Below are 13,009 nucleotides of genomic sequence, written 5' to 3'. Positions count from 1 at the left end.
AAAAAAAAAAAAAAAAAGGCATTGACCCATGTCAGTTTAGTTTTGTGTATTTCACTGTGCATAAATTATACTTCAATGAAATGCATTTTTAAAAAGAAAAAGTTCAGTGAATTAGAGAGGGGTATAAAGGACGTTTCTTGTGTGTGTATGTGTGAGTATGCCATGTGTGTAATAAAAGGTAGGAAAAGACTTAGTAAGCAGAGGTCTGGAACTGAGACAGAGTAAATGGAGGAGGACAGCAAATTTTTCATTTACCAGAGTGCTTACTCTAAAGCAGTCAGTTAACATTCGGAAATAATACAGAAACTGCTGCCTTGAGGACAAAACTTTCACTTTGGAGGGGCCTGGTGATATATGTAGAGCTCTGGTGTCATAGTACCTAAGGCATTTGACTGCTAACCAGAAGCCTGGCTGTTCACCACCAGCCACTCCTTGGAAGAAAGACTGGGCAATCTACTTCGGTAGAGGTACTCCCTTGGAAACCCAAGGAGGGGTCACGATGAGTCGGATAGGACTTGATGATAGTGAGTTGAGTTGTTGAATTGGTAATATGTATTGGTAGCATAGTGTCTAAGGCACTTGACTGCTAACCAGAAGGCTGGCGGTTCAAATCCACCAGCCACTCCTCGGAAGGAAGATGGGGCAATCTACTTCCGTAGTGATACTGCCTTGGAAACCCAAGGAGGGGTCGCTATGAGTCGGGTCGACTCCACGGCATATAACAACAACAACAAAAGCCACTGAGACAAGTCTCAGGACAAGTCCCTAGAAAGGCTCCCAGCTCTATGACATTTGGATCTTGTGGACAACAAGGACACCTTGTGGCTCAATAAGGAAGGGACGAGACAGATGTAGCCAAGATCTAGGGCTAGAGGTGCTGGGCCTAAATGAAGGTCTGGGTGGGACATCACAAGTGAAGGGGATAGGGGTGCATGAGGAGCCTGGATGATAGACAAGGAAGGCAGAAGGCTCTGAAAGCAAACTTGCACTACCCCCCATGAGCCCCATGGGGAATGAGCAAAGCTCAGTGTTGCCGCCTGCAGATAGGGCACTTAAAGGAGCTGTGAAGAGAGGTACATGTAGTCCTCTTAGTCAGAAGATCTGGATTGGAACACCTATGTCTGCCACTTACTATCTTTGTAACCTCAAGCTAGTTCAAGATTTTTTTTTTTTCTTAAGATTGTGCTCTCATCAGAAAAGAGGGGATTGCAATCCATGAAACCCATATTCTTATGTGTGATCTCTATATGTGATAGGCTTTGTAATCTTTACTGTTAGTTACACTTACTCTTGTGTCTGCAGAGTAATATGTCCTTTTTCAGCTTCTAAGAATGAAACCTTGGGAGATAGTGTGGGTATGAGGGGCACGACCTTCTGAAAATTCTGTCTGTGGGCCTGACCTTCATTAGCTTTTCCTGCTGGGTCATCAGTTTAGCTCAGCCTCAAAGAAAGACTGTTGGCCAGCCGAGTAGAATATCCCTCTGCCCAGCCTTCAGCTCTGGTAGGTACTTTGAAAGTTGATTTTATCCTTCACCTTTTCTATGAGAAAGTCTACAATGCACCCATCCCAGCACCCAGGCCTCTATCCAGTTTTAGGAGAAAAGGTGAATCTGTGACTTCTTCACCTGTTACAAAAAAAAAAAAAACCAAACTCACTGCCGTCAAGTTGGTTCCAACTCATAGCGATACCTCCTTGGGTTTCCAAGGCAGTATCTCTATGGAAGTAGATTTCCCAGTCTTCCTTCGGAGGAGTGGCTGGTGGGTTTGAACTGCCAGCCTTCTTGATTAGCAGTCAAATGCCTTAGGCACTAGGCCACCAGAGCTCCACAGGTGAAAAATATGGTATGATGTGCAATTGCCACTAGGTGGCACCAGAGCAGTCTTGATGAGTCACATGTAAATGGCTTCAAAAGAAGAAAGATGGTGGTTGTAGAGGTGGACTGAGAGTGATGACAAGATATATTTCCAGTAAACGATTCACTTCTAATAATATTGGCAGGAATTTTCCCAGAGTAATCAGTGGATAGGGTTGCTATGCGTCAGAATCAATTCTACTGGCAAAAGATTTTTGTTTGCTTTTTAATCAGTGGATTGCATGCTGCAGCTCAGAAATTGCCAGGTATGGAATCAACCATCTGATTCACATTCTTGAGAACTTTAAAACAACTCCACTTGGAGAAGTCGCCTTCAAGGAGATACATATTCTTCTCAAGACCCTTTATAACCAATCTTTATTCCTGGTAGATTTATAATTAAGGTCAGATCTAGCAACATTATACGAAGGTTTCTCCAGGGTGGCAAGTGCAATGTCCAACTCAAGAGGAATAGATTACATGCTAAAAGAAGATTTTACTAAATACATTGTGAGAAACCTAGGACATGTGTGTGGGAGTAGACCAAGGAGGAGGAAATATAACTGTGGATCAGATAGAATTTATTGGGTCCTTTTATTAGATATTCTGTGTTTAATGTGTTAGGTTGTGCTTCTGGAAGTAGCTCTAAACATTTTTTGGTTGGTTGATTGAATCTTGGACTCAATGGTGGCATGTATTTAATGAGGTTGGAATGTCAGTACTTACCTGATATGATGCAGAGGAAGACCTCCAAGACTTAGAGAGAAAGGATTGATAGTGTGACTTTATCACATAATATCTGAACATCTACCTTCCAAATACATAGTGGGGTCCAGAGGATAATTCCTTCATTAAGACATTGAGAAATACATTGCTGAAGGTAGCACTAACGCTAGACCCTGGTGGCTGTCTTCCGTAAGAAGAATGTGGTGATGAAAGGTACCTCCATTGAGTTGAGCCTGTTATTTCAATGCAAGTAATGAGATTCCCACATAGCAGAGACTGAATGACATCGCCAGAGAAAAGGGGAAGCACATTTACCACAAAAAACAGCAGGGACATAGCAGTAATCAAATTGTTTTGACTCTTAGGGATCTTTGGTGGTAGTAACTGATATAGTATCCCTGTTGTTGTTCTTGTTGTTATGTGTCGTCGAGTCGGATCTGACTCATAGTGACCCCTCCTTGGGTTTCCGAGACAGTATCACTACGGAAGTAGATTGCCCAACCTTCCTTCCAAGGAGTGGCTTGGACTGCCAGCCTTCTGGTTAGCAGTCAAGTGCCTTAGGTGCTACACTACCAGAGTTCCTTATAGTATCCCTAGGAATGAAAAAGATTGACAGCCTTCTATAATGTTGCTTGACCTATATAAAAAGTCTGGAGGTTAAAAATCTGATTTGCACTGCTTCTCACCCAATTTCCAAACCCAAGCCAGTGCCAGACTCAGAGTCCCTTGATTGAAAGGGGACACAATGATCCATTGTGTGATTTCAGTTAGCACCTTTCCCTAGCTACTTGAGCCCTGGTTCAAAGCGTGTGGATACAAAGTGGTCATAATGACAGGGATGGACACTGTGCATGGGCTCAACAGAATGGGACTTGCCTTAGGCAAGATTTATCCAACTACTGATACTGCTGAATGCCTAACTTGTCAATCAAAGAGCCACATCGCAATATTCCCTAGAGGGCCCAGTCAGCCACCACGGGCAGGTTGATTACATTGCATCCGATCGATCATGGGGGTTGTTGTTATGTGCTGTTGAGTCGGACCTGACTCATAGTGACCTCTCCTCGGGTTTTCGAGGCAGTATCACTACGGAAGTAGATTGCCCAAACTTCCTTCCAAGGAGTGGCTGGTGGGTTTGAACCACCAGCTTTCTGGTTAGCAGTCAAGTGCCTTAGGCACTACACTACCAGAGCGCCTATCATGGGGGTAGCAAAGGTATTTCCTCTGTAGAGGAGATATGTATTCTGGCAACAGATTTACCTTCCTTGCCCAACAACTTCTGCCAGCACCACTGTCTGTGGTTATAAAATATGAGGTTCTTCACACAGCATGGCTTTGGATCAAGAAAGTAATTTCAAAAGAAGTGCCACCGTGGGTTGATGCCTGTGGGATTAACTAATCTTATCACATATCCCATCATCCAGAAGCAGCTGGCCTAATAGAAAAATGCCAGGACCCAGTGAAGATTCAGCTATGGTACCAGTTGGGAGAATACACCTTGAAAGCATGGGGTTCTATCTCAAAGGATGCAGATTATGCTTTGAATCAGAGACAAATATGTGGTTCTGTGTCCCCCACAGCCAGACTTCATGAATCTGGGACTCAAGAGGTGGAAGTGGGACAGACTTCTTTCATTATGAAATCAAATAGCCTATTAATAGAATTTTTGTTTCCCATCCCTGTGACTTTGACCTCTGCTGGTTTGGAGTTTTGGTTCCTAAGAAAGAAATGTTCCTACAAGGAAAATACCAATGTTTCATAGATTTGGAAGATTGAACTGCTTGCTACCGGGGCTGCTCATGCTACTGAACCGACAGGCAAAGAAGGAATAGAGTAACTCTATTTGCTAGAATGATTGATTCTAATTACTAAGGGGGAATTGGGTGGCTGCCACTTGATGGAGGTAGGGACAACTATGCCTAAAACCCTGGGGATTTTCTGGGATGCCTTTTTTCATATCCAATAATAAAAGTTAATAGAAGACCACAACCTTCCTACCTCCTTCACTCCCTTGCCAAAGGAATAACCCTTGAGGATTCAGAAACTTCACGCATGATGAGACACACTACCATTATTTAAAACAAAACAAAACTAAAACCTGACCATCTGAGGTACTGAACAAAACAAAGGAAACAAACAATGGGTAGTAGAGGAAGGAAGTTAAAAATATCAGTAATGATCTAATGGGTAGTTGCTTGTGTGATATAGTGTATTTGTGTATTTCAACTATGTTATTTTTCTCTTTTCCATTATTTTTTATAATAAATTTTATTTGCAGTTAACTTTACAATTTGTTTTTAAGAAACATATATTCTGATGGGACTGTGACTGAATTTGAGAAATAACTAACATTGCCCAGAGATGGATGCAATGTCTATCGAGACTTTATGACCCTCAATTTGGGGAAAGGGTGACATTGTCTTTGTTTATATGAAGGATAGGTGCATTTTGTTAGGAGGAAAGAAAGAGTTTATTTTTTGTGGTTGTATTAAAGTCCAAATTAATGTAGAGGTTATTATAAATACTGAACAACCAAAAGGGTAGACTGTACCAGTGACTGAGTCACTGTCTCATGGCTTCAAACCTACCATTCTGTTGCTTTGGAATATTAAAACTGGAATTCTGAAAACCACATTCATGTTTTTCCTGTTTATTCTGACAATAGGAATGCTAGATGGCAACTGTGAGGCTGGAGGAGGAGATTTGCTCCCTTCTGTATGCTTCTTTTTTTAAAAAAATTTATTGTGATTTGGGTGAAAGTTTACACACCAAATTCATTTTCTATACAGCAGCTCATGTACACTTGGTCTCATGACATTGACTGCAATTTCCTCCAAGTGCAACAGCTCCCCTCCCACTTCCTCTCCATAGTTACCTCTTCCCTGTGTCCTTCCCTCCCATGCACTCCTGCCTCTCAAGCTGTCTCCCTGTGGATACACAGCCCTTCTATTCTTCCATGATTGATCTTTCCAAGGAGTGTATCTATATACTGTAAATGTTCAGCTCATATGCCTGCCTTTTGTTTGGCTGGAAGCTACAGGAGTGTGTTCAACTCCATACCTGAAGGGTAGCTAGGGGCCAGTCTCCAGGGTTCCACCAGGCTCTGTCAGACCAGCAAACTTAGTCTCTTTTTTTGTTTTTGTTTTTAATGATTTTGAGTTTTGTTCCACATTGTTCTCCAACCCTACCTGGGACCTCCTACATAGATCCCCCTCCCAGTGGTTGACAGTGACACCATCTCGTTCTTCTGGTCTCATAGTTGTATAGGCTGAGGATTGAATGATGTAACAGTTGCTTGAACAAATTGTTTCCATGTGTCTTTGGTTTTCTTCATTCTTCTTTGCTCTGGACGAGGAGAGACCATCGTTGCATCTAGATGACTGCTTGCAAGCTTTTAAGAACCCAGTTGCTGCTTGCCAAAGTAGGATGTGGAACAATGTTTTTGTGTAGTATGTTATGCCAGTTGAGCTTGATGTCCCCTGTGACCATGGTCCCAAGCCCATAGGTCCAACTACTCACTCCCTCTGGGTAGCTGGCTGTGGCCAAGAAGTGACTACAACCTTATCTCTTGTCAGCTTTACCAAATACCTGGAAATTCTGACAGAACATAAAAATACACTTGTAGAAACATTGTCTGACAACCCTATACATGATCAAAGGCACACTCCCCCCTGCATGGACTTACCCAGTCCTTCAGCCTGCCCCCCATCTATCCACCCAATATCAATGTTTGCCATCACTGACAATGCAGTACGGTATGTACAAAGGGGTTCATTCGTCTTTGTTGTCTATACATCCCATGCACCTCTCTATGTCTTTCTCTTCCTCAATGCCACTGTGTTGATCACTCACAGTTGGTACATTGCCCTTCCCTTCATGCAAATAAGTTCTTCTCTCTACTTATCTAGCAGTGTTCCCTCGCCGCCCCCCCCATCCTACCCCTGGTAACCAACAAAGAAAATTTCCTTCCATATATAAACCTTTCCTTGACTTTGTACAATAATACAATATTTGTCCTTCTGTGATTGACTTGTTTCACTCAGCATAATGTCCTCCAATTTCAAGCACGTTATGTGGTGTTTTACAGATTCTACATTATTCTTTTGGGTTGCATAATATTCCATTGTGTGTATGTACCATAATTTGGTTACCCATTCTTCTGTTGATGGGCACCTAGGTTGTTTCCATCTTCTTGCTCTTGTAAATAATGCTGCAACTAACATGGGTGTACACACATCTGTTCTTGTCCTGGCACTCACTTCTTCAGGATATATACCTAGTAATGGAATTGCTGGGTCAAATGGTATTTCTAATTCCAACTTTTTAAGGAATCGCCATATTGCTTTTCCACAGTGATTGAATCATTTGACAATCTCACCAGCAGTGCATGAGAGTCCCAATCTCTCCACATACTTGCCAGCATTTGTTATTTTCTGTCTCGTTGAACTTTGCTGCTAGTACTGGGGCAAGATGGTATCTCATTGTTGTTTTCATTTGCATCTCTCTGATGGCTAATGATCATGAGCATTTGTTCATGTTTGTTGGCCTCCTGAGTATCCCCTTTGGTGAAGTGTCTATTCATGTCTTCTGCCCATTTTTAATTGGATTATTTGTCTTTTCATTGTTGAGGTTTTGGAGTTTTCTATAAATTCTAGAGATAAGGCCCTAGTCAGATATGCCATTGCCGAATATTTGTTTCCCAATCTGTGGGTTCTCTTTGGACTCTTTTGGAGAAGTCTTTGGAAGCACATAAAAATTTAATTTTGAGAGGGTCCCATTCATCTAGTTTGTCTTCTGCTGTTTGTGTATTTTGGATTATGCTTAATGGTCTATTTATGCCATATATTAGGGCCCTTAAATTTGCCGCTAGTTTTTCCTTGAGGAACTTTATAGTTTTAGGTTTCACATTTAAGTCTTTGATCCATCTGGAGTTCGTTTTTGTGTATGGTGTGAAGTACAGATCTTGTCTCATTTTTCTGCAAATGGATCTCCAGTTTTGCCAGCACCATTTGTTGAACAGACTATCTCTTCCCCATTAATGGATTTTGGCCCTTTTTCAAAGATCAGCTGCCCATAGGTTGATGGATCTATTTCTGGGTTCTCAATTCTATTCCATTGGTCTATGTGTCTGTTGTTGTACCAATACCAAGCAGTTTTGACTACTGTGACTGTATAGTAGCTTTTGAGATCTGGCAGTGTGAGACCTCCTACTTTGTTCTTCTTTTTCAATAGTGTTTTGCTTATCTGAGGTCTCTTTCAATTCCATATAAAGTTAATGATTGATTTTTCCATATCCTTAAAGAATGTTGATGTGATCTGGATTGGGATTGCATTGAATGTATAGATTGCTTTGGGTAGAACTGACATTTTCACAATGTTCAATCTTCCTATCCACAAGTGTGGTATGTTCTTCCATTTATGTAGATCTCGTATGGTTTCTTGAAGTAGTGTTGTGTAATTTTCTTTGTACAGGTCTTTTATGTCCCTGGTAAGATTTCTTCGCTAGTATTTTATGCTTTTGGTAGCTATTGTAAATTGTATTGATTTCCTTATTTTTTTTTCAGCAATCTCTTTGCTGATGTAGAGGAATTAAACTGATTTTGGGATGTTGATCTTGTATCCTGCCACGATGCTAAATCTCTTAATTAGCTCCAATAGTTTTTTGGTTTTTTTTTTCACTGAGTCTTGGGTTTTCTAGGTATAGGATCATATCATCAGCAAGTAGGGGTAGTTTGACTTATTCCTTACCAATTTGGATGCTTTTGATTTCTCTTTCTTGACTTATTTTCCTGGCTAGGACTTCTAGTACAGTGTTGAATAGAAGTGGTGATAGAGGGCATCCTTGTCTGGTTCCTGTTTGCAAAGGGAATGGTTTCAGTCTCTCTCCATTGAGAATAATGTTGGCTGTTGGTTTTGCATATGGGCCATTTATTATGTTGAGGAATATCCCTTCTATTCCTATTTTGTTGAGAGTTTTTATCAGGAATGGGTGTTGGATTTTATCAAATGCATTCTCTACATTGATTGATATGATCATGTGGTTCTTTTCCTTTGCTTTATTTATGTGATGGATGATGTTGATTCCTTTCTGTATGCTTTGGAAGGAGTCCTGGTGGCACATTGGTTAAGTTCTTGGCTGCTAACTAAAAGGTTGGCAGTTTGAACCCACCAGCTGCTCCATGGGGAGCTCTGGTAGCATAGTCCCTAAGGCACTTGACTGCTAACCAGAAGGCTGGAAGTTCAAACTCACCAGCCACTGCCCGGAAGGAAGGTTGGGCAATGTACTTCTGTAATGATACAGCCTGGGAAACCCAAGGAGGGGTCGCTATGAGTTGGGTCCTACTCGATGGCACATAAAACAACAACAGCTGCACCATGAGAGAAAGATGTGGCAGTCTACTTCTGTAAAGATTACTGCATTGGAAAATCTGTGTGGCAGTTTTACCCTCTCCTATAGGGTTGCTATGAGTTGTAATTGACTCAACAGCAATGAGTCTGGTTGGTTTGGGTATGCTTTTTGAGGGTTCCTGTCATTTCTGGTTCCCATATTATTTCAGCAAAGTTTTCTTCATCCTAACTTAAGTGTTTTCCTGAATCCAGATTGTAGTTTTTCTAACACTTGCAGAATCAGCTTTACCAATCTCCCTCAGGGACACCAGCAATAGCCAGCCAGTGCCTCTTTTGTAGACAGTGGGGTCTTAGTATCATGGGTCCCCTCTTCTGGAAACAGCAGACCAACACCAACTTAGCAATGCCTCCTTCTCAGAGATCTAAGTTTCCTTTCCATTAGGCCTCTCTACTATACTTCTAAGATTAAGTAATTCCAGTCATTTTGCTTTGCATTCCCTGTTCTCAGTACTTGCTACCATTGTGATATTTTGGAGTTCTCTTTTAATCCTTTTAGTTATTCTGGGGAATTTTATTTGCCAACTTGGCTAGCCTACAGTATCCAGTTATTTTAGCAAATATGCATCTAAGTGTCATTGCTAAGGTATTTTGTAGATGTGGTTAACACCTGCAATCAGTTGACTTTAAGTAAAGACATTACCCTTAATAGTGTTGGTGGGCCTTATCCAATTAGTTGAAAAATCTTAAGAGCTACAACTGAGGTTTCTTTGAGGAAGAAGCAATTATGCTTCAAGACTACTACATCAAAAAAAAAGACTACTACATCAACTCCTGCCCAAGAGTTTCTAGCCTGCCAGATGGCCATACACATTTCAGATATGCCAGCCTCACAGTTGCAGAAGCCAATTTCTTAAAATGAGTCTCTTAATATCTATATCTACAGATATAGTTCCTTCCTTGCACCCCTCTCTACCTACTTGCCTACCTACCTACCCACTCTCCTATCAGTTCTGTTTCTCTGGAGAATCCTGACTGATATAGTACCTAGTTAAGAACTTTGTACCTATTAACATATATTAAACTCCCTGTTCAAATCAGTGGTCTGATTTCACTTTCCCAACTGAACACTAACTGATTCAGTGATGCAAGATTGGTGAAGTTTTTAATAAAGATTCTCATTTAAATATAATCTTCAATCAGCATTTAAATAGCATAGGCAGATATTGCAGCTATTAAGTAGACACTACTTAGGCAGAGAAAACATGTCACACAGTATTTAGGTTAGAATAGCAAAAGACAATGGGTAACACATAGAGAAGATAAGTAATATTCTGCAGAGCCTAATGGAAGGAATCAGAACCTTGCTAGAAACCACTGATAAAACCACAATTAGAATATACTTTTTATTTATTTATTTATTATTGTGATTTGGGTGAAAATTTACAGAGCAATTCACTTTCCATACAGCAGTTCACATACACTTTGTCTCATGACATTGACCACACTTTACCACAATGCAACAGCTCCCCTCCCACTTCCTCCTGTTACCTCTTCCCTGTGTCTATCCCTCCATGCCCTCCTGCCTCCTGAGCTGTCTCCCTGTGCATAAGCAGCCCTTCTTTATCCCATGATTGTTCTCTCCAAGGAGTGTATCTATTTCAGGTAAATGCCTGTCTTTTGTTTGGCTGGAAGCCACAGGTGTGGGTTCAATTCCAGACCTGAGGGGCAGTTAGGGGCCATAGTCTCAATGGTTCCACCAGGCTCTATTAGACCAGCAAACTTGGCCCCCTCCCCACCCCCCCTTTTTTTTCTCCAAATGATTTTGAGTTTTTTAGAATATACTTTTAACATCCGCAAATTTGAAGAACAGGTACTTTCTGCAAGTAGGAGTATAAGACTCGCTAGGACAGGACCATCCCAGTGCAGAAGCAAAATGGAATAGAACACTTCAGGTCATATTAAACATTAGAAGAAGCTTGGAGAGAAGAAACCACAGTGGACCAGACCAGAAACTATCTGTCTAACCATAGCAATTTAGGATCTGGTTCCTTAGGCAAACCACTTGTGCCACCCTGGAATCTTTCCTAATGATAAACCATTGTCATCAAGTTGATTCTGACTCACAGCAACATTATAGAACAGAGTAGAACCATGTCATAGGGTTTCCAAGGCTGTAATCTTTATGGAAACAGATCACCACATCTTTCTCCTGTGAGTGGCTGGTGGTTTTCGTTAGCAGCCAAGCACTTAACCACCGAGCCATCAAGCCTCCTCTTTCATATGATAAAGGGGTCAGATTTTTTTTCTTTTGGTAGAAATTGACAAGTTGTTCCTAAAATTCATGCAGAAATTCAAAGGCCCCAGAATGAGCAAAACAACTTTGAAAAAGAAGAATAAAGTTGGAGGGCTAATACTTCCTGATTTTAGTACTTATTCTCAAACTGTAGTGAAAAAGACAATGTGTGAACAATCCTGCATTATCAGTAATAACAAACATTAGTCTACTGGTGGATACATAGGCAGACAGGCAAGATGATCATATATGAGTAAGCTAACAGGAAAATACCCATTACAATATATAGATGATATTTCTGCACATGTATTTGTATGTACTATAAAAATGTCCATATATAATCTCTAAAAATTAGAGAAAGAACAGCAAGAAGAGCCTACAATCACCAAAGGAACAAATATAATAAAGATTCAAGCAGAAATCAATGAAACAGAAAATAGAAAGACAATAAAAAAATCAACAAGACTAGAAGTTGTTTTTTGAAAAGATTAATAAAATTGACAAACCACTGGCAAATTTAACAAAGGAAAAGAGGGAAAGAATACAAATAACATGAATAAGAAACAAAGTAGGTGACATCACCACAGAATCAACTGAAATAAAAAGAATAACATCAGGATACTATGAAGAACTGTACTGCAACAAATTTGAAAATATGGAAGAAATGGACAGAGTTTTAGAAACATACCACTTACCTAAACTAACACATTGATGTGGAAAAGTTGAACAGATCCATAACAAAAGAAGACATTGAAAAGGTCATAAAAAAATTACCAACAACGACAACAACAAAGTCCTGGCCCAGACAGTTTCACTGGAGAATTCAAACACTCAGAGAAGAACTGACACCAATCCTACTCAAACTATTCCAAAACATGCAAAAGGATGGAATCCTCCCCAATTCATTTTATGAAGCAAGCATAACCTTGATAACAAAACCAGGCAAAGACATCACTCAAAAGGAAAACTATAGACCGATATCCCTCATGAATGTAGATGCAAAAATCTTTAACAAAATCCTAGCCAATAGACTCCAACAACATAACAAGAAAATAATTCATTATGACCAAGTGGGGTTCATATCAGGTATGCAAAGATGGTTCAACATTAGAACAACAATTAATGCTATCCACCATATAAATAAAACAAAGGAAAAGAACTACATGATCATATCAATATGCAGAAAAGGCACTTGATAAAATCCAACACCCATTCCTGATAAAAACTCTCAGCAAATAGAAATAGAAGGGACATTCCTCAACATAATAAATGGCACATATGCAAAACCAACACCAACATTATTTTCAATGGAGAGAGACTGAAACCATTCCCCCTTCAAACAGGAACCAGACAAGGATACTCTCTATCACCATTTCTTTTCCAAATTGTATTGGAAGTCCTAGCCAGGGCCATAAGGCAAGAAAAGGCATTCAAATTGGTAAGGAAGAAGTCAAACTATCCCTATTTGCTGGTGATATGATCCTATACCTAGAAAACCCAAGAGGCTCAGTCAAAAACCTACTGGAACTAATTGAGAAATTTAGCATGATGGCAGGATACAAGATCAACATCCCCAAATCAGTTGAATTCCTCTACACCAGCAAAGAGATTGCTGGAAAAAAAAAAAAAAAAATAAGGAAATCAATACAATTTACAATAGCTACCAAAAGCATAAAATACTAGTGAAGAAATCTTACCAGGGATATAAAAGACCCATACAAAGAAAACTACACAACACTACTTCAAGAAACTGTAAGAGATCTACATAAATGGAAGAACATACCATGCT

This window comes from Orycteropus afer, unplaced genomic scaffold (genome assembly GCF_000298275.1).
Source record: "Orycteropus afer afer isolate SDZICR_OR568_19922 unplaced genomic scaffold, OryAfe1.0 scaffold00013, whole genome shotgun sequence".
Lineage (NCBI taxonomy): Eukaryota > Metazoa > Chordata > Mammalia > Tubulidentata > Orycteropodidae > Orycteropus > Orycteropus afer.
Note: the sequence above shows the minus strand (reverse complement) of the source record.